Below are 24,149 nucleotides of genomic sequence, written 5' to 3'. Positions count from 1 at the left end.
AGTCCTCAGGAAACAGAGCTTAATCTTAGTGAGGAAATGATAAGGTGATGCTTGATTTTTAGTGGAAAACAGAAGGATATGACCAGCCGGTTAACGCACGCAAACCTGTCGTCCTGCCAGATCTCCCCTTGGTGCTTTATCCCCCGCTCCCCTGAGCCACCAGGTCCAAGACCCACAGTTGGAAGTAGAAACAAGGTAAGATAGTCACCATGGTGCCTCAGAGTGCTTGTGTACAAATGAAAGAAAAGAGAGATATAAAGGTTAAAAGACAACAGAGATGTGAAAGCAAAAGAATAAAACAATGCATAATAATTAGTGTCCAGGTTTAAAATGTACTTTGATATGATCTTTCATTGGGCCTCAGATTTTATTTTTGTCCTCCACTGCAGTGATCCTAATAATGGACTAAAATTGGTGGAAAATGGACGTGTGAACTGAAATAACCTTTAACTGTCTTTCTCAGGGGTGTTGAACTCTGGGCCTGGAGGGCCGCAGTGGCTGCAGGTATTCATTCTAACCCTTTTCCTAATCAGCGAGCATTTTCACTGCTAATTTACTTCTTTTCCCATCATTTTAATAGCCTTGTTTTTAAGGATTTGGTCCTCTGAATTTATTCCTTTCTTCATTAAATGGCAGTCAAGCAGAAATGAGATGTGAAACGAGCCAACAGATGACCAGCTAAACTGGGGCTTCAAACTCCAACCAATTTCACTCCAACCAATCTGTTAATGAGAAGCCGATTCTTGCTGTTAATTAAGCCTGTTATTTAATTCCATGGCTTGCTGCTGCTCTCGTTCTGCCACAGCAGACATTTCCAAAACTGTTGGCTTTTCTGTTTTTCCTAAGAACATCGTCAAAATGTTTTTGGTGACCTGAGAGACCAACCTTACTGACACCCTCACCTTTCTTTATGTTCAGGTAATGTGGTTAACTGGTCACATGGCAGCTTGTTTAGTGTCTCATCATTGTTTGGCTGCTAATTAAGGAAAAAGAAATAACTAAGGGGTCTGAGTCAAGTTAATTAAAACTGAGGCAAAAACAGGTCACTAATGAAGAAGATGGTTAGATTGAAAACCTGCACCCACTGTGGCCGTCTAGGACTGGAGTTTGACACCCGTGGTCTTTCTGTTTGGCATATAGATATTTGCTCTGCCTCCCTTTAATTCTTAAATATTTAGGATGCAAGGTTGCCCAGTTGCCAAATGGGTGCCTGCGGAAAAGGTGGTATCAGGGAGGCACAATGAAAGGCAAGAGCTCATCAAGATCCAGGGCAAAAAGGTAAGAAACTACAACGAAATGTCAGCGGTGACCCGGGTGAAGCAGGGTGAACTCTTACACAGAATCCCTTGGGATAAAATGTTATAACGCCATGGAAAAGAGTCTGATACTTTTCCCTCAGGATGCTTGTGGCCAGGCAAACCAGCACGTACTTAATTGAGCCAATAGTGTTGGTTTCCTCTTTGCGATATTGTTTTGAAACCTTTATCTTACAACTTGGGGGACACAGTGCCACTGCCTTCAAGTAAGGTGACTTGGGTTCACATCCCAGGTGCTCTCTGCATGGAGTTTGCATGTTCTCCCCTTGTGCTGTGAACTGATGATGCTAAATAAGCCTAATTTTGCATGAGTTTGTTTGCACTGTGATGAGCTGTCCATTGACTGTTTCTACCTTGTGCCCATTGCTTGCTGGGATTGGCTCCAGCAGAAAAATGACCCTTCTCTATATAAACAGGTTGAGCAGATGGAAGGATGAACTTTCAACTTCACAATACATTGCCACTGTTTACAGGTATTTTATGTTTTTGAGCAAAGGCATTGTAAAAAACTTAGCATTTTATAGTGAGACTGAATTGATAGTTGCTTTCCTTTGGTTTAATATCCAAACTTTATCTACTGCACCACACAGCCTGCTGCAAGTGCAGAACAAACTGCCCAGGCAAACGGAGAGAATAGGCAACCCAAAAGTTTCCTCACACCCTAGGTCCTTCAAAGGGGTGCAAGGACACCCAGAGCTAAAAGAGAATGATCCAAGGGGGTGGGCATAACTTTAGAAGGCCGTCCCAGCCCCTTGAAATGGTCCTGCTGGTTACCCTAATATTGACATGCTCATTGCAAAGTGATTGAGGTGAGTTAGGCAAAGGTTCACTGTGTATGACCACAGGATGAAAGCTGGAAAACACTGGGGCAACAGGAAAAGGACCAGGAGATGAAAACCTGAGCCAGGAAACAAACAAGAGCTGTAATCAGAAAGTCAGAACGATCAAGATCTAGAACACAACACATTAGAAAAGAGTCGGTAAAACCCTAGAATGTAACAATCACACACAAAAGGCTTTTAAAGTGAAGTATCTACAAACTTGGACAAAGGCTGACTTCAATATTATTACACTGAAGGACTTCCCTAACAACAATAGCAATGAGCAAAAAAACAAAGAATCAAAAAGACATCTAGGACTTACAAGAATCCAAAAAACAGAACTCAAACAGCAAATGTCTTTTAGAAATGCAAAAGACCAGATTGTCAAATCCCGGGAAAATTCATAACACACTATTAGAGCAGACAAGAAACCAGAGGAGGCAGACTAAGAAGGTTAAAGGAAGAACGTTTATATGGAAAAGTGGGAGAGCCATCCCACCTGAGCCATGCCCGCTTAGTTGGGTGTGTGCTCCCCTAAACCGGTCTTTTGTTATTTAGTATTCTTCCTGAGTTAAAGTGGACCTACAGTAAATGTGTGTGTTCACCCAGTGATGGGCGGGTGCCCTGCTTTGCCCTCGATGCTTGCTGGGGTTAGCTCCATCTTCCCCACAACCCCACTCATGATAAAGTGAGTTTGGAAGATGGATGGACGGATTATTCTTTGTTCCTTTCTCGATTTTGATCTTTCTTATGTTAAGATATTATAGTATTCGTCCCCAATCTACATAAGGAAACTTTTTATAGAGCAAAGAAGAAAGATGGTGCCAGTCAGGGTTACAGCACACTCTTGCACACACCCACACTCACTCAGTTTATGCAGACATCTTTAGGATGTGCATGGAGGAAGGCCCACACAGTGGCAGGAGAATATGCCAACTCTGAACAGCAGTGCCCAAGCCAGGACTATGGAACTGTGAGGAAGCTACTGCATCATTGTGCCAATTTCTGTGATAATGTCAATGCTTCTGTAAAGTCAAAAAGAATGTTGTGGGTTAGGTTTCGGGTAGGGGTTAGGGTTAGGGGTTAGGGTTAGTTAATCAAAATTAATCTCAGAAGCACTGAGTGCAAGACCAGAAACAACCCTGGACAGAATGCTAGCTCCTCAACGGCACACTCATGCCTGTACACACATATGCAGCCAGTTCAGAGTTCCCCATTAGATTAACACACGTGTGTTTGAGATGTGGAGACAAAGGGAGAACGCACAAACCATCTAGACATTGGGATTCCAGCTCAAGAGCCATGAGGCAGCAGTGCCAGCCGCTGCTCCACCATGCTGCCTCAATCCAAATACTCTTCACATCGATTAACATTTATACTGTAAGCTTTTTATTGCATCTCACATACGCACGATGGCACAGTGGCAGCACTGCTGCCTCGCAGTAAGGAGACCAGGGTTCACATCTTGAATGCTCCCTGTGTGGAGTTTGCATGTTCTCCCTGTGTCAGTGTGGTTTACCTCCCACAGTCCAAAGACATGCAGGTTAGGTGAATTGCTGATCCTAATGTGTGGCTGGGGTGTGCGTGTGTATTCGTTCACCCTGCGATTGACTGGTGCCCTGTCCCGGGTTTGTTCCTGCCTTGTGCCCTATGCTAACTGGGATAGGCTCCAGCAGACCCCTGTGATCCTGTTCAGGACTAAACGGGTTTGAAATAACACACCAATGTTTTATTCCTCCAACTGAAGACAATAGGCTTGCTAGTGTAATATTTGTATTTTTAAACATATTTTTTGTATTCCTTCCAAAGTACATTTAACGAATGATTTTCACATGGTTTGTCCTTGTGTATCCTGTTACACTTTCGGGAATGAGATGATGTTGGCATTCCTGTGATACGCCATTTTTTTTTTTTAGTTTGCAAGGATGTGGGCCTCCACACAGCAACAAACAGAGGGGATAAGACTCGATCTCCCTGTGGAGGAATGGCTTCCTGCCAGCTACCAAAATGAATTAAATCAGAGGGATTAGCAGTACCTGTAAAGGCCTGTCAGGTAGATTTACTAGGCACACTGATAAGTAAGCTGGGGGGATAAAAGTGTCTGGGATCCGAGCTACAAGACAGTTATAGGTCTGAGCTTTCTTTCAGCCACTACCTTTAATATCTGTCTTGCCTGGGAGTCTGTTGATGAAGACTTCCTGTTTGCTTTGAGTCACTCTCCGAGTGATAAATATACTTAAAGCTTCTCAGAGGAGACAGAGAAGGAGAGAGAGCAACGACTGTCTCCATCCTGAACAAAATGAACAAATTCCAGCGACAAGAAAATGAAAAATCACCGCACCTCCCACCAAATCACAACCACCATGGCACCAAGCCTCATCTCTCCTGAGGAAAATAAAAATGAGTTGCAATAGGACGCTTCCCAAAAGAAACATCATTACATCAGGCTAATAGCATTAGTTGATTAAAACTCTGCCAGTGTATACCTGAATAATTTTCCATTAATTTAGCCCAAAGCTGCAGCTAGGGGTTTCAGAAAATGGAGGGTGAATATGCTTTGCAATGGACTGGCTATGTGTTCCTGGGTTGGTTTCTGTTTTGTGCGTGGGGTTGCTGGGGTAGACTCTGACTGTCCCACCCTGAACCTGGATAGCACAGATTCAGAAAACAAATGGGTGGATGGCTTGTGGATGGTCGGGATTCTTTCCCCTCATGTTTTTGAAAGCACAATGTGTTCGAACAGTGAATTATGAGCTGTAAAGCCATGATTTACTGTGTAACACAGACCATTTCTAAAGAAATGTTTTTCTATTTTATTGATTTTATGGATTGCATTTCTTTAAGCATGGGTGATATGGTGGCACAGCAGTCAGCAATGTTGGCCCACAGCTACAGAATCCTGCTGTCCATATGGGATTCAGAAGATGAAATAGTAGCAATAACAACATTTACTGTATTTATATGGCATGTTTTCATACAAACAATATATCTCAAAGTGATTTACAACATGTCAAAGAGAAAGTTACAAGAAGAACAATTAAGACAAGGCAAGAATATTTAAGAGTAAGTAAGAAAGAAAAAATAAAGAAATCTATATGATCTTGTAATACATATTGTCACACACGCGTGTTTGAGAGACAGTCAACAAGCCCAGAGGTGAGTGAAATCCCGCGAGACTTAGGGTTTGTATCGGATACTAATGCTTCTCTCTTTCTATCTTCAGAACCAAGGAAGGAATAATAATAAAACATCACAATTACCTTCTCCGTATCCAGGCTCCCTTAATGGCTACTCCACCCACTACGAAGACGCCAGCCTCTTTTCCCTTTGATGACTTCACTTCTGGTCTCAACCTTATGGTGTCACTTCCGTCCCTCTGCTGTGATGCCGTATCCAGTCCAATCATTGCCAGCCACCATTTTTCCCTATAAACACCTGCGATGTAACCATTTTTGTTGATCAAATGTTTTGATCCCTTAGACGGAAGTCTAATCATTTTTGTTTGTGTCTGGAAGACATGATATTGGGGCTATCGACCCAAACCTTTTTGAGTAGTTTTTCTGCTTATTACAATATGTATATGATTAATATAAAAAAGATAAAAGAATGGTTAAGAACAACAGGCAACAGTTTAAAGCCAAAGGTTCTAAAAACAAGCAAAAGAACAAAGTCAAAAACAAATGAAAAAATAAAAGCTGAAAATAATCATAGTCCTGGTCCCTAATCTAACAATAAGCAGGCAGATATCTGAGAAGATTTTATTCCGCCCCACCATCTTAAATAGGGGAATAGCCATGACCTCTAGGCCATCTTGTAACGTGACTAGCAATGACACTGTCTGCAAGGATTCTGATCCCTTGTTCCAAATAACCCAAAATGGTGGCACCTGTGATGACAAAAATCAAAATAATAAGAATAATTAGAATAACACCAGGAACAATAAATAAACACATTACTCATGACAAATATCTATTTACAAAAAGTAAATTCCAAATCACAAGACATAACTGAAATCAAATCAGGTATATGCTGACACAAGCACCTGATGGCCTTCACTGTGTTTTAGATGCAATCTTACTGCACGGACTTAAAGTGAACGTGATGACGCGTACAATTTGACTGCAATGAGGTTTTATTATTGAATCTGTGATAGGTTTCATCAAATGAAGAAAGCAATAATGTAGACGTCTGGCTAATTGCTGGCACACGGAATGAGCATGATCTACAAAACTAGGGCTAAGGCAAGCTATTATTCCAACTTAGGCCAGAGGCATTAGAAGCACAGGGGAACACATGAAGGGCCAAAACTTGAGATCAAAAGATCATCCAGTAATGAGCAATGAGTTTAAAAACGGCTTTCCTAATTATTATATTGGTAGAGTGTTTCATATCAGCTGTTAATTGGCTAAAACAGAGGTTGCCTATCTAGTAAAGGGGCATGGCCAAGGGCAGACATGAGCTCAGGGCATTACAGGCAGCATTTGACCCCATCAGAATAGCTTAATTTACTCTGAACTATGAGCAGGATCACATCTGATGAGCTGTATGTGTACTCCAGGGGCATTTTCCAGCACTTGCCATACACATTGTGACTTTATTTACCTCAGGGGTATATTGGAATTTCCCATGTGTGTTCCTGGGTGATGTAAGGTGTGCATAATATACTGAAAGAAGAAGCATGTTATTCCAATATTAAAGGGGGCACATTTGGATTGTTTTTTTCCATTTCACCACTTACCACTCTCTCTGCATTGAACATCCTTTCCTATTACTCTAGTAAGGAGTACTTGGTCTTTGTAAAAACTGGAACTAATTAAGTCTATTAGGTAACTCCCCAAAACGTCTTGGATTTAATAGATCAGGGTTGATTGGTGCCCTCTACCTGATACTACATAAATAACAAACTCCCCCCAGTCCTCACTTTGGAAATTAAATAAGTGGGTAGTGATAATCTATATATTAAATAAAATGCTAAAGTCTATGCATCTGTTATACAAGTATTAGGGCTAGAACCTTAATCTTGGTCTTAATGGAAAACTTATGACCTGATACATTCTTGAAATGTAGGTAGCAGTAATCTGGTGGCCATGACCAGCGGTTGTGTATTTATGGCACAATGATTGAGAAACCAAGTGATAACCACCATAATGGCAGAAAGAAAAAAGACAGTAGCAATAACTGCTGAGCATCAAGCACATCGCAAAAGGTGATTAAGTGATGAAGAATGAGAAAATAACGAGAGGACAAGACTCTGAAACACATAGACCAGCAAGAAGAAATCCTGAATATAGAATTTTTGGTAGCACCAACATTATGGACATAAATGGCAGCAAACTGACCCATGGTCGTGTGTTTATGGGAAACTGATCGAAATAATAATAATGGCAGAAAGAAAAAGAAGAACAGGGACATCTGCTACACATCAGGCACATCACAGAATGGTTTTAAGTGATGAAGAACAAGAAAGAATAAACAGACAAGATGCTGAACCACATAGACAAGCACAAGTAATCTCAGCTATCCTCTGATATGTTCTGGAAATTCAAAAAATGTAATGGTGTGGCAACCTGGTGGTCACTTTACTGGTGGCCAGAAAACTTAACAGTAAAAACGTATGGTCACCATATTCAGAATTCATTATCAAGTGTAAATATTGTATTTATTGGTCACTGAACATTGAATTTTACTTAGTGTAAATAAAGGATAGCAAAGTGACCCGTGGTCATGTATTTAAAGTGAAGCAATCATAAAAACCGAGCGATAATCACCATAATGGCCGAAATAAACAGAAGAGCAGTGACATCTACTGAGTGTCAAGCAAATCACAGAAGGTTAGTGATGAAGAAGGAGAAACAATAAGACCAGATGCTGAATCACATTGATAAGAAAGAAATAATCTTGAATCTAAATCAATTGAGCAGCAGACAAACACAATGGCTCATTACCATGCAAGATAAAGCCCAGAATACAGAATGCCAGAACGAGAAAGAGATTTGGTTTTTATTTTAGGACCTTAGGCCTGCGTGTTTCACTAGTAGATGTATGAATGAATATAGACTATGTTGTCACTTCCTCTTCCATTAAGATAAGTACCTCTGCTTAATGTTCCATAAGCATTTTATCTAGGTAGTGATGGGCTTGTTTCGATTATGAATATTTTAAAATGTGGCTTTAAATTATCAGCAGTGCTTCAGAGACTCTTATCACTTTGTATTTCATTTTCTTCCATATTTTCTTGACTGTTCCAGTTTTATTATGTGTAGAAGAATAAAATTTGTCCTATTCTTTTTTAAGGAATCCACTTAGTCCTACTAGCTATTTCAGGTTGGAGACCATCCACGCAGAACCGAACACAAAGCCAGTCAGTCACACAGCACGTTGGCTCAGAGTGGTTCAAATTGCAGCTGTTGATGAACATAAACTGGTGACATTCAGCCATGGTTAAACTGATCACTGTTAAATGGTCCTGGTGGGTTCTATGTGACACATTTAGCACCGTGGCATGACTTGATGGGTCTTTTTCAATGAAAGCTATTTTTGTGGAGGCATGAGAGGCAAAGTGAGATCTTTAGTGTGCACCAGAACAGCCGTGAAATCACTCTGGTCTAAGTCCACCACACCATTCCCAAAAGCATCTTTTGATGAGGATCATTCCTCCATTCAGAACTGCATGTCACACCTAACATTTTGTAAATTGTTTTCTGATGATTGTAAGCATAGCCTGATTTTTTTTTTGGTTTGCGAACTATGGTGTTTAAGTAAGAACATAAAGTGCACAATAGCTATTTTTACTACCAATCTTTGCATGTTTAAATGATGACATCTAGTTCAGCTAGCAGAGATGTTTGGTGTGCAGCTTTTCTCACAAGCTAATTTGAAGATAAGAAGGCCTTTTTTCTTATTACACATGTGATAATCTGATAATCTTCATGGGTGATAGTTTTAGCTGATCTCTTATGATGCTTTATCATATATAGATGAAAATGTAAGAAAGCTTTAGTAACAAAACTACTCAGCATGATAAGCTGAGGTGATGTCTTGGGAGCTTGTACATGGCCTCTTAAGAAAGATGTGAGCATTTTCAATGACTCCTTTGCAGAATACTATAAGTGTGATGTCTGATTGTCAATGAGGACACTTCCAAATAATGTAAAGCTGAAGAATACTAATGGATATTATTTTAATTTCCCAATAGACAAAAGTGATAGAGATGTCCTTTCTTACAATCACTTCATTCTTAAAGTATCATGTGGAGAATAAAGACGTGACATTCCTGCGGCATGGTGGCTACCATTGCTGCTTTGCTTCTCCTTGGTACTGGGTCTGACTTCTGGACCAGTTGTTGTCTGAATGAAGACTGCAATTTTCCTTTTACATTTCAGTAACATGAGTGGCCCTTTGTGACTAAGTGTGGATATGTGTGTGTATGTATGGTTGTGTATAAGCATAACCTGCAATAGATTGACACTCCAACCAGGGTGGGTTCCTCACCTGTGCTGACGCAGTCTTAGTCTAAGGCCTCTGGTTAGAGAAAGGATTAAAATATGACATTACATTAAAACACCTCAGTAAAAACATTACATCCTCACAGTATAGTAAGCTAACAGATCATTATAAAGCAATAGGTTAATTTGTATGCCAAAAATCCCTGTCTCTTCAATTAGAGAGTGGGGCTGCATTAAGCTGGCAAGGGGCACAACAGTTGGAAAATACATTTTTGGAGGAGATGGGACTAGAATCTTATTTAAGGTCAATGTAGGGTAGACTAGCAGGTAGTCAAAACTCTTTAATGCTTAAATGATACGGGTAAAGATAAAGTCCCCTTTATGAAGCTCTACAAGTTTCTGAGAACTACCAGCTGAATTGATTCTTAATGAGAGTTGTGTTTAAGGAGAGGTGGTATGATCAATCTGTTTAAAATTGTGAAAGTAATTAGTAGAGGGGATCCTAGATGCTACTTTAAAAGATGTTCCTCAACAAGAATACTGACACATGCTTAGAAGCTTGTTAAGGGAAGATTTCACACAAATGTTCCTCTTCACACAAAGAACCATTGACACTTAAAATAAATTGCAAAATGGTATTGTGATGGAGACTAGTGTTTTGTTTTGGTAGGGTCCTAAGGTGACCATATGTTTCCATCTTAGACTCTTTACTACATAGACATTAACAGAATGCCCCAAACCTCATCTATAGCCTTTAACTGTATATTTAGTTTTACCAGCCTGGCCACTGTCAGGGTTGACTGCTCCCTTCCTTTACATAGGTAACCCCGGGCAATAGACAGTGTACCAGAGCAGGCAAGAAAGTGTTGCCACTAGGGGGTAATCCAGATCCTCAAATACCCGACACAAACAGGCTCTGGGCACAAGTCGTCAATATAAAAGGTTTCTTATTGTGGGAAACTCTTCACAATAAGCGTTTCCCACGCCACAACCACAACTACAGATAGCGCACAGCAATGCTTTCTTTTTCTCTCTCTTCTCTGCTTTCCCCACTCCTCCCAGCAAGTGCTACCCTCCACCTCCTGACTCTGGTTCCCGGATTTGTGGCAGGCACTCCCGGTGTCCCGAAGCTGTAGTTCACAAGCACTTCTGAGTGAGGTGGGATCTCGGCAAAGAAGGGCTCATCAGAACCCACAGCACTCCCTGATGACGCCCATGGAACTCAACAGGGCTAAGTCTAAGAACTTCAGTTCCCATGATGCCCTGTGGGAATCCGTGGTGCTGCCACAACCCAGCGGGGCTGCAATCTTGTGGTCTGGGGGAGACAATGCCCTGTGCACAATATTTCTCTGGTCCTTCCCAGCGGAGGGGTCCTGGCTGGGTAAAGTTCCCAGCTGTCCCTCAAAAGAGGAAATTATGTTCTTATTAAAGTATTGTCTATAATATGACCAAAACATAAAAATTTTGGTGTTGGCAAAAATATGAATACAACCTAGTGTCGTGGATGCCAGGGGCGATGACCTGGCCAGGATGCCTTGGAAGACCGGAAGTGAGCGTGCGCCCATCTGGGACCACGTGAGGGCTGCCTTCCTGGTTGCTTTGGGGGCCACGGGTACAGGGCATGAAAGCCCCACCCTGTAGGGGCCCGTGATCACCGCCAGGAGGCACCCCAGTGCCTTGGGGACCTGTTGCCCCAGCACTTCCGCCACACCAGGAAGTGCTGGGGGGAAGACTTTGGGAGACACCCGGGGAGCTGCCGGGAGGACAGCTGGCACTTACGCCACGCTGGGGCGTGGCCAAGCGAGGAATGCCGGGAACACCTGGTGCTCATCCGGGGACTGTATAAAAGGGGCCGTCTCCATTCATTCAATGCTGGAGTCTGGAGGAGGCAGGACGAAGCACAGAGGAGGTGTGGAGGCGGCCCGAAGAGAGGCATTTGTGGCCAGGACTGTGTATTTAGGGATTGTGCACTGAATTGGGTCTGTGTGACCATTGTAAATATTGTAAATAAACGTGTGGTGGTTGAGAAACAACATGTCCGCCTGTCTGTGTCCGGGCCAAGTCCACACTGGGTAATAGTCTACCTGGTGGCTCTCTGTCTCAGTATGTTGATTGGTGTCTGTGGTCCAACATGGTCTGGCAGGAAGCTTGGATGAAATGATTCATGGAGATGGCCTCAATTTTATCAATATCTCGGAGTCCCTGATACGCCTCTGTGTGTGGTTCCCAATGACTCAATTTAGGTAGACTCGGCCCCCATTCCAGTTCAGCTACTGGCCTGTTCATATACTTTCATCTTGGCTACCTGTAATCCCTCAGGACAGCTGGCCACAAGTAGTTTTTAACAGGTCTTTCCTAACATCTTATCTATGCAAGGTCTGACCTGTAGTAAGTACAACTGGTTTCTAAAGTGGCATTTTTTGCTACATACATATGTTTATCATTATTATACCATCTTCATGACAGAAGGACGTTTAGGACCTTCTAAACTCAACCTGATGTTATTTTAGATAATCCAGATGAATAGGATGAACAAGCTCATTGGGCAGAATGACATCATCATGATTGTGCTAATGTTTCATTATTCTGCATTGTATGTAACTGAAAAAATGGTGCTTGGCTGGAATGTATTTAAGGAATAGATTAAAGCCTTAAAACCTTAGGATAAAAGTCCAAACTCAATAAGGAAAGAATTAAGAAATAGAAGATGAAAGGGGAACACATGGACATTTGTTGAGAGGAGGGTAAGTAGGTGAGTACAGTAACTTCTGTAAATGCGGACTCACAGCATAGAAAAACATAGTATTTTGTTTCCAATCCTTTATAGTTTGTTTTCTCCCTTAGGTTTTACCTCTCTTATTTGCTGTATTAAAGACACCTCCTGTGTCCTTGGAGACTGTTCACCAGTTACACTCGATAAAAGTTATGCCTATTCGAACACTATATTACCTTCTAAATATTAAGTTTGATCATATTTGCATAAACACATTGATAACACTGTGGTTTAAAATATAGTAAAAATTCATCAGAAGCAGAGATGATGACACATGAATGTGGACGGTGGGAGGGTTGGGGGGGCACCACAGCTCAATATGCTGCATTGCTGATTGTGTTCTGATCTTATCATGGAGAAACACAACAGTTCATGCAGCCCTTAGAGAATTATTACCTTCTTCACATGCTATGCAGTTGTAAACTTAGCACTTTCAATTTTATTTAGCTGCCTAATGTCACCTTGAAGATATGCAAATACAGTTCAGATGAAGCTGCCCCCAACACAATAATTAAAAAATCTTCAAAGCTACTTGCCAACACACAGCATTTGGTGTCATGGATGTTGTGTCCTATGTCACATAATGTCTGGTATTCAGAACAAAACTAAGCACATAAGTAAAGGGTTATGCCACAAGTTGGGAAATGTTTTCCATCACATTGTGTGATGTTCTTGTCTTCTTTTGTGCTCATCCCTATGAAAACCACAAAAATGTCATCAGTCCTTTGACTTACGTTAGCTGTGAATGTTGTAGCTGAGGTTAAACACTTGAATGTCCTGGACACATATGGGCTATAAAGGGAGTTTGTTGGTTAACATCTTGTTTAAAAGTACTTGTGAACACTTAATATCCCAGGAATTTCTTAGATCAAGACAGTATAAATTATGGGAATATTATATCTTAGATGTATTCTGAACAATGCTTTAATATTAATGGGTCAAGCATGCAGGCCCTGTGCCAGCCTTAAGTGAGTAACACCAGCATTGAAATGAGTGAGACCTGGACAATAATTTCTATATACGGTGGATTCAGACAGATCCCTTCACTTTTTATCACATTTTCTTATGTTACAGCCTTATGCCTGAATAATTTAAATAATTTTTTCCCCTTTCTAGCAACACTCAATACATCAAAATGACAAAATGAAAATGGGATTTTAGAATCATTTTTTGCAAATCACATTGACACAAGTTTTCAGACCCTTTGCTATGACACTGAAAATCTGGCTCAGGTGTTTCCCATTCTGTTGTTCAGCATCAAGATGTTTCTACACCTTGTTTGGATATCATTAGGAAAGGCACACACCTGCCTTTAGAAGGTCCCACAGTTTACCTGGTGGCTCTCTGTCTTAGTATCTCGATTGGTATCTCTGGTCCAACATGGTCTGGCAGAACGTTTTGATCAAATGACCTTCTCCATGAATGGAGAAACTCTGAGTTTTATCAATCTGTACGGGTCCTTGATATGCCTACTGCACCAGTGGTTGTGCGGTTCCCAATGAGTTAACTTAGGCAGACTCAGCCCCCATTCCAGTCCAGATGCTGACCTGTTCATATCCTTTCATCTTGGCTACCTGTAATCCCTCAGGACAGCTGGCCACAAGTAGTTTTTAACAGGTCTTTCCTAACATATTATCTATGCTAGTTCTGACCTGTAGTAAGTATAACTGGTTTCTAAAGTGGTATTTTTGCTATGTACATATGTTTATCATTATTATATCATCCTCATGACTGTAGGACATTTAGGACCTTCCAAACTCAACTTGATGTTATTTTAGATAATCCAGATGAATAGGATGAACAAGCTTGTTGGGCAGAATGACCTGTTCTCATCACGATGATGCTAATGTTCTATTATTCTGCATTGCATGTAACTGAAAAAGGCGATTGGTGCTTGGCTGCCATCAAGATGTTTCTACACCTTGTTTGGAGTCCATCTGTGGTAAATTTAATTGATTGGACATCATTAGGAAAGGCACACTCCTGTCTTTAGAAGGTCCCACAGTCTACCTGGTGGCTCTTAGTATGTTGATTGGTATCTCCGGTCCAGTTGAAAGTTGACAATGCATATCAGAGGGAAAAACAAGCCATGATGTCGAAGGGATTATCTTGGAGGGCTAAGAGACAGCATTGTGTAGAGGCAAAGTGTGATTTGGCGCATCACCTTGGGGCTTGTTGCTCTGGAAGAGTGATACTCTTACCGGTCAGATTTAACTTGAGTAATGGCCAAGTGAGGTAGAGGTGATTGTTAAATAAAGCACTGCAGCTGGGGCCACTAGAGGCAGTGAGGATGGAAACGCTTTTGAGCACAGTGGCAAGTTCAGAGGGAAGCGATGATCTTGTGGTGATCAGAGAAGATGAGATGAGATGTTCACAGATGAATGAAGTGTGATGGGTATATTCTAGGCATTGGTGAATAGAGTGAGATTTCTTTTAAATGAGCCAGTAAATTGTAAATAAACATTTTGGATTATAAGTGCAGGAGAGTAATTGGGGAGTAAGACAATGAGTTCTCACTGGGATATGTTGGTGAGGTGGGAGGAGAAATATCCCACTGGTAATATGTTGGAAAGGATGTTAGAGAATTCAGGCCACTGAGAGCCAGTGTTGGCGGCTAAAACCTGCTGGTGGACACCTCTTGAAGGTACGGCGTGGCAAGTAGTTCTGCAGCCACTGAGCAGAGACAAAGATGGCCACTAAGAATACTTGAGGGTCTACGGTCATGCAGAGAAGTTTAGTAATCCGTACTGATGATAGATGGACCATGTCCTGGAAATTTTCATTATGAGTTGCCTCCTCTGGTGCCAGGAAAACTGCAGTAGTGCTGTGGGATTTTACTCTCCTGGTGTGTGTTGAAAAAGACTTACTTTAAGAAGACCATTAAATTGTCTGTTAATTATCTTTCCTGATCCTTTATTGCACTTCTTAAAAAGACCGATCTGCATGTCTCTCCCCATCACTAGTCCATCTCCGTTCTATGAACTACTAGGGGGTCCACTTAACATCTGAGTGTTGGGAATGCCCCAACATGACAACCTCTGATACACACAGGTATGGAGAAAGCTACAAAAAGTCTGCAGAATTGTAGAATCCCAATAGTACATTGGCCTCCATAACAGTTAAAATGTAAAACGTTTGGATCAAACACAACTCTTTATAGAGATAGCTGATTGGAATTATTTTAGGATTATAAAATACTTTTCACATCTTGTAACTGTTATTTGTAACTTTATTACAAGGTTTTGAGTCTACCTTTCAATGGCCACTTGAGATTTGTGCTTTGCCAAGAAGGAGACAAGCCACACATTCCAGAATGGTGGGAGACGCCAAGGAATTGGTTAAATTTGCTGACCCAATTTCCTATCAATTTGTAAAAAAATTTTCATTTACACTAATGGGTTAATACATTCATTTAGGAAAAGAGTGATGTAATAAAACCTGAGCTTGAGACCTGTTAAGTGGTATGGGGCAATGTTTCCTTCTCTGTACAGCATTCAACTGTGACATTTTCTGTCAAAATCAGCCGAGATGGTGTCATACAAAGTTTGGGCATTTCACCTAACAAGCAGTGTTACAGAAAAGCTTTTTACAAAGCATTTAGCAAAGTAACTTTATAAGCATAGAATGTCCATCCTTGTTTTAAGTAACAACTATGTAAAATGCCATTTATGTTTACAATTTGAATATCTCATTTTTTATGGTTTCTTCTGTCACTGGAAAACTTTGCTACCTTTATTAATTCAAGCCTTCTGTTTGTATTATAAAAATCAAAAGGAAAGATCATAAAGGGTTGGAGTCCTGTGGGATGCCCTGTTTAATGTCCAAAGATTGAAAGAGTATGATTGCTGACTATGGCTTTGCAGTCCAAATATTTTAGCTCCCAAGCTGAGGTCTGACTTCTTTGCTAGCTGGTTCTCTAATGAATGCTGACTCCAGTCAGCACTCCCTTTAAATAGGGCAGGAGGCGGGCTGCCAAGCAACCTGCCAGAAGTGACATTATGGTTCTTCCTATTGGAGCACCTCTATTACATGACAGGAAATGGAAAAGGAGTTGGTGCATGTGTCACGTCTTTTATTATCCCCCCATTGTTTTCCCAGACACTCTGTATGCTCACTTGCGTGATGGTATACATTTTTAAGTAATACAACTTAGTGTTAGCTTTTGAATGAAACTTAATATGTTCTCTAATGTTAGATAGTGTTGCAAACTTTTCTGAGATTTTTCAGGTATTAAAAACAACAGTTTAGAAGTTGCTATGCTCTGTAATCATGTAGCTGTGGAATGGCAATATACTGCATGTTGATTAGCAAGTCAGCATTTCACTGAACCTTATATAACACATTTTACCCTAAATAATCCATCTCACCAATGCTCTAAATGGAACTACTGTCAGATATTTTCCCTATTTTACTCCATACATTCCAACTTCATGTCCCACCTGCTCTTCTGATCTATCTGTCTAATTATCTTGCTACACCGAAAATCTCCAGTGTTAAATTATGTATGCTACAGCAATGTGCTTCCTCTGTCTCTGATAAGCCATTTAAGAATAAAGTACCTACTTTTAGTGTGCATTAGATTTTTGTTTTTATGTATTTATCTGCATCTATCTAGCAATTGTTTGCACACCATTGTCAGTATTTTTTTCACTAAACTTGGTTTTGTTCTTCTTCTCAATCCAGAGCGTTCTTTTCAATGACAGAAAATATATTTAGCTTATTATGAATTCACTTTCAGCATTTCCCAGTGTCCTTGTTATGACACAGTAACACAAACATGTCAAAAAGGGGTAAAAGACCTCCAAACCAGCCAAGGACCTCCACTGACTTTCCTAGAGGCAGGTCCCACCCCAGGCAGTCTCACCCCAAATTCCACAAGTAGGCTTTGGCCCGTACAGGTCTAAAATGGGGGACTGGGCTTTTAAAGTTCAACAAATACATGATCAAAATGCATTAAAAATGCCCTTCCAGAGAGAAGAAAACAATGAAACCTTCTGGGGTGAAGGACAAGAAAAAAAATCTTAGCACTAAATTCTATTATAAAAACACACTTTTGGAAAAAGTTCTAGGGTATCCACAATCTTGGACAACCTGAAAGTGCACGACATTGGCCTTTATACTGCCTCAGTGATAATGTCACAAGTCACACATGTCCAGTTGTCACACTGTACAAACCAGTTAAAAGCAAATGCCAACAAAGTCTATTAAAATTGTGACTCTCATGAACAAGTAAAATGTTAGCAAAATAATTTGTAACTACCGTATATACTCGCGTTTAAGTTCTCCCGTGGATAAGTTGGGGCCTGATTTTACCGTATAGTTTCCGGTACTCTATAATGTCTGTCGTATAAGTCGAATGTGGAAAACTCACGTTATTGATTTAAAAGATTATAAAGTGCTAACGCCCAACTAAGAGAGTAATCACAGAGCACATTGCCTTTTTTTCAATGTATTGTGCCTGCGTGACCACACGGTAATACCTGAACTATTCCGAAGTGACGTTTGCACTGATTTGTGTTTTTTGTATCTCACACCCTCATACACCTTTATTGTAAGAGCATCCCTTATCTACGATGTTTGATCAGAAGAAAATATGAAGCTAGTTTTAAATTAAAAGTCGTTGAAATGGTGAAAGAAATTGGTAACCTCGCTACTGCAACAAAATTCGATGTGTCTGAGAAACTGATATGAGATTGAAGGAAGCAAAAAGATGTAAAAAAAAATGTAAGTGTTGTATTTTTGAATGGGGGTACAAGTTGGGGTCTGATTTTATGATCGATTTTTCAGGTTTCAAGACCCAACTTACAATATATGGTATGCTAAAATGAATACAGAAATTCAGAATTGTAATCTACATGTTACTAAACTTCCTGGTAAATAACAAGCATATGGCACAAGCACAAGCACAAATGATGAACTAAACATAACAGACCCCCGTGACCATGTGTTAGGATATAGCAGGTTGGACAATGACTGACTGACTGACCGACTAAACATAACACAAAATTGCACACAATTGTAACACCTACAGTTGCCAAACACCAAGTTGCTCTTTGCTCTTAAAATCGGTAATCTACTTGGCGAAAATGAGCACTGGAATGGCAAACAGAGCGGCAGGAATATCTTAGATAAAAGCTGTCCAGCATGAGTGTGAAACCAGGTCGGAGTTCATAACTTAAGTGATTGTGATTAAACCATTTCATTTACTATTCATATCTGGCAAAATCAAGTTGAAACTTCTAAATGTGATCATTATATTTTGGTACCTAATGCCATCTGGCATTATTTGGCTTTATTGTGGCAAGCATTTGTAGAAAAACAGTACAAACAGTCTTTCAATACTGCTCAAGTGAATCCAGGAGGAATGTATATTACATTATAATTTCTAAATGTAGGCTTTCAGACAGTTTTGTCACTGACAGTCTCCAGAGGAATGGTTCTTTAGTTCAGCAGGCTAATGTTCTGGTATGTTGCAGGAGGTACCTGAAGTTTAGATCAGGCTGGCACCTTGCCTCTGTATTTATTACTTCTCCCTGTGTGTGCGCGTGTGTGTGTGGGAGAGAGACATTATTTCTGTAAGTATTCCATTTTTATCTAATATATCCAAGATGGGCTATGTTAAGCCAAGTGGTCACTCTATACTAACCTTGTGTAATTGTGTGGGTGTGTGCTGTATGAGAGTGCAATGTGATCAGCCAATCAGGGATGGTTCCTCCCTTTTACCCAGTGTTGCAGGGACAGGGTGCAGCCCCCGTATCCTTAACTGGATTAAACAGGTTTATAAATGGATGGATGGGGATTTGACGTTGTCGACAATTTGCCTTGATGTGCAGTTACTGCACAGGGAGTAGTCTGTGGATTTGCTCAGTAGATTTTTCCTTTGTGACACATAAGATTAATTTTGCACACACGCCCCTCAAATGAAATCGACTCTGTTGATGCTCCTGGACAGTTTAGCCTGCATTGTGCTATGGCAGAATAACAAGAAAAGGATGCTCCAACCAGCTTTACAACACACGTACAGAGTAACGAAATAAAGGCGTCTGCTGAGAAATGCATTCAATACACTATCCTGTAGACGTAAAATAAACTCAGTTTGTGTTGGAGTCTTTTTTTTTACTCTGTCCATAAAACATAAGAGTCATTTATTACTGTGTATTTCAAAGGATCCATGAGACGCTAAATTTGAATTATTATCTTGTTAACCTCAGAAAATGAAAAATGCAATACTGTAGCAAAGTTTTGCGGATGGACATATTAATAGACAGATGGTTTACACAGAGCTTGTATTTCATCCAGGTTTTTGGCAAGCTTTTACCTTTACAATTACTGGTGGATATAAACTATCATTGTACTGTAATAATGATTAACATGGAGCTTGTTAGCAAATGTGACATTTATTAAAATTCTTTATCCTATTATATTTAGAGGGAGCTCTTCAAATAGGCTGTGCAAGCAGCTTGCATGTTTATCCACTGAAGAATAAAAGGTTTAATTTCTAAACATGCGAAAGAAAAATCCCACCTTTGTGATTATTTTCACTATCCCTCCAAGGCTTTTTATGGAACATGTTAGTTGAAAAGTGGTTTTGGTCTGCTGGGCCACGTCTGCTTTGGTGTGGCTCACCTCTGTGCTCACCTAATAAAACATATTTTCTCATATATTATCTGACTTATAACTTGCTGAAAAGTCATTAAAACCTAGAGCGCTGGGCTATCCAGAGCTGCACCTAACTTAGGCATGGTAGGACCCCTACACTGAGTCACTGTAATTGAAAACATCAGTTTGTAACATTTACAAGACTACCATAAAACATATTCCCTAGTGCCATATTAAGTCACTGTACCTCTAGTTTCCATAATGCAGATCATCTTTCTTCTCACCGGGGCGGTTTACACTGGAAAACAATTTCTAATTTCTAGCTGTTATTTCTACTTCTTTTTTTCACATTCAAAACTAGCCTAATCTTTACACAACTCTGCTTTAAGTCATCAAAAACTCTGTCCTGTCCACTTAAAAATGTGTATTAACATTAGTCTGTTATCTGGGTCAGCTCCCTTGTGGAAATGCTCTCACCCAAATAAGATTAGGTAATACATGATATCATTACTGTAATGGGAAGGTGGGAAAGGTTTTAGGAGGAAAAGTTCATGCAGATTAAGGTCAGGTATTGCCTTCTAAGCAAACAATCCATCTGACTTCAAGATCACTTCAGTATATTGCTTAAGATGAAAATGTGTGTTAGATAAACGACTATAATAAATACATCCACCCTTTATTAGGCCTGTTCAGGGTGGTGGTCCCAACATCATCAGACATCTTATTACCCACATGAATGAAGATGTACAATATGAAAATGAAGATGTGTTCATCTATATCAGTCATTCTCAACCTTTATGGCGTCAGGACCCAGTATATAAATATTAATGACTAACTGTCCCCCACGTCTCTGGAACCGCAGTAGTGAAACAGGACAAACGTTAAAAAATCAATTTAAAAAAATGTAATAATCTGTACCTCTCTTTCAAAAAAGTCAAACGTTACTCCTTAACAATCTGTAGATGATAATGTCTGCTGAACAAACAGGTATTGCTAGCTAAGGGGAGGCAAGGTACGCTCCAACACACGGTGAGAGGTAGACCGACTCGAATGGAGGCTGGCGTGTGATTGAGGAGGGCCCTGTCCCCTTCCCTTCGGCCCACAGCGTCTCTCTCGGATTTGCACAAATAAATCGGTATCGCATGCGAACTATGATACTTATGACCGATGAGAGAAGTCACAAAATCAACCATAATGTTCATGCAAATTATACGAAAAAATCCAGTCTAAATCTGTTAAATAGTTCTCGTGAAAAGCAGACAGACATACATACAAACAGACTTTGGAGTTTACATATAGAGATGTCACACAATGCCACATAGGAGGTAGTTTAAGGGCTTAACTGGGAATAAAATACGGAGAGTCAGGGGCTGATGAACGGTACTAATGCCTTTTCTCCCTCTTCCACAAAACACCAGAAGGAAAACCCATCTAAGACTCTGCCTACTTCTGCTCCTACAACATGCCCTACTGCAGACCTCACTTCAGCCAGAGATCCCACCCCTTCCTGTCCTTCACCTATAAAACAAAGCCTTCCCGCTCCTAATCAGTCTTGTTGTGACTCAGTCTTATATTACCACTTCTGTTGCTGTTTCCACAGTATGTGGGTTGGACTCCCCAAATCTTTATATTTGTTTGTTGTGCTTTTTTCACTATGATAATTTATGACCAACATAGAGATACCAAAGAAGGTGGTGTTGGATCCACCTGGTTGAAATTAGCAAGATTACAAAATGGAAATTAAGCCAATTCAAAATGAAGTGTGTCAAAAAGTGTAGGGGAAGGAAGAGGTGGTTCCTGCTTGGTGAAACAACCATGATTACATACAGGAAATAATATCGAGGACCACCACCTATCCTTTTGGTGGAACAAGGAAACTGGTACCTCTGCAGCCTGGAGCTTCCACCCTGGAGCTCCAAGTACCTTGAGTTGACTTTATGGACAGTCGTCATTATTTGAGTCAGATAATCCTCCCATAGCCCTACTCTTTACCATAGTGCAACTAGGTGGAGCTCTGGAGGGCTGCAGTTAGACTGTACTGGCACCCACTGGAATCAACACCACCTCCTGGTGGAGACTCCAGTCTGCAGAAGTATTTACTTGAGAACAAGTGAAAGGGTTATAGTGTGAACAGGTCACTCAGTGATGGTGACTCACAACCCAGCAACACCAACCCAGGACTCTAAACTGGGTCTCAACTTATCATTTGAGAAACACTAATCTAGATGACATGAAACAATATTCTCAAACCTAGTGCCTGAAGTGGGCAGGTATTCACCAGTACAAAAAAGCAGCACCTCTTTCAATTTCTACAAAGAGTACTGGGAATGTTTCTTAGTAACAGAGGCAGTCGGATTTTCACTGAGACCCACCCTACTCTTTGATTGAATGCAACAATATCACTGCACTTAAAGTTTAATGGTGAAACTGTACAGTATGAACAAATGCTGCTGTATCACTGTAAACAGAGTACTGCCAGTAATTCTTTCCACTTCAAGCACTACCTTAACCCACTTAATCATTTTCAGAATTTGGGCCCAAAGCCTATGGTGGTATCATCAGATGCAAAGCATGACAACCCTAGACAGTGTGTTTTTAAGATGGCATGAATTAAAATGTTGTAAAACACAGTTATTGTTAATCGAAAGGTTACATTTTCCATTTTAACCTTAACTTAATATACTTTGCAAAGATGAAGCTGTCGGCATTTATCTATGCAAGAGAAATTGATGAAGTGCAACCAGCTTTTGTACATATTAAACCTAGTTTTCTTAAGTACTATGTCATGACCTAAAGATTTTTTTGTATTAGACTCACTTCTGGTTCTTGGTGAACTTGGTGTACCACTGCCTTTTAGTCAACTGTTAAAGACTAAGCAAAGTGCTTATATCCTTGAGGCTGCCTGACCTGTAATGCCTGTACTTAAAAATATCTACCTAACACTTATGACAGTAATCTGCATTTTGAACTCCAACACAAGACTTTATTGTCAGGATTGTGTTGCAACCTACAGAAAGAAAAGCCCTCCGAGACATTGGGTAAGACAAATGCTTTAATCGTAGAAAAGTTTTGAGACAGTTTCTATTTTATTGGGAGCAGAAGTCAGAAGTAAGTAGACAGATTAAAAGTAAATCACAAAATGGGCAAGGCAAGGCTTAGGTGATATCCAAACTACTATGTTTTCAGTTACAGCCCCAGTGTTTTTAACCCCCAAAAATGAACACTTTTGAAAACACTTGGCAGAGCTGTGTATTTCTGAAAATGCTTGCTTAGCATTTCAGTGTGGATGGGTGTAATAAGCATAAGTTTAATATGTCACTGTACTCTGTGCGGATGTAGTATAAATCTTCCTTTTTCTACTCACATGCACAGTTGACACAGAGCCAGATTTAGCACAGGGGTTCACCATAAAGAACTGCTAGGTAAGTAGTATGACATAAGACAAGACAGACAGACACAACTGAGAAACAGGCAGTCAGACTGAGGACTGTTGTGTACTATTTTTGTCTGTCAAAGTCAGCACAAAACTGTATCCTCTTTTGCCTTGTTTGGAATTCCGTGATTCACCTAAGTGGGGGCCTGCACGTGAAGAAAGAGTATAAAGCCTTGGAACATTGCCCGGCACACGTTTGAAGCCGATGGATGGATGAAAGATAACGTCATCCGATCCTGAAAATCCTTCCACTGCAATGGCAAAAATGGCAGACTCTACACATCGGGCCCCCACTCCCAAACTGGGTTTTTGCCATTGGCATCCTTCGCCTGTTACGCAGCGTAAGCCGTCATTAAACAAAGCTAAATTATTTCTCCTATGTGAATTCTTACTGATGTATCATTAATGGAGGGGTGTCGCCTTTTTATATTATATCAATATAGATTTGTGTTATGTAACATGCCGCAATCACGAAAGAACTCATTCCAGGGGAGCAAGGCAGAACCAGCCCTGGATGGGCCACCAGTTCATTTCTGGACTAACCACCATACACATACAAAACACAGGATCAATTTGGAACTGCTTATTAACCAACCCAAGGAGTGGTACAGCGATGGTGCTGATCTCTGCACCATCATAACACTCACAATGTCAATATTTAATAATACCCATAATAATAAGTAATACAAATTAGTTTAATTTATATTATTTGTTATTATGCATTATCATTTAGTTATTCCCCGATTTGTCCCGCTTTAAAAA

This window comes from Polypterus senegalus, chromosome 6 (assembly GCF_016835505.1).
Source record: "Polypterus senegalus isolate Bchr_013 chromosome 6, ASM1683550v1, whole genome shotgun sequence".
Classification (NCBI taxonomy): Eukaryota; Metazoa; Chordata; class Cladistia; order Polypteriformes; family Polypteridae; genus Polypterus; species Polypterus senegalus.
The sequence above is the reverse complement of the archived record's forward strand: the minus strand, read 5'-3'. Positions refer to the sequence as shown.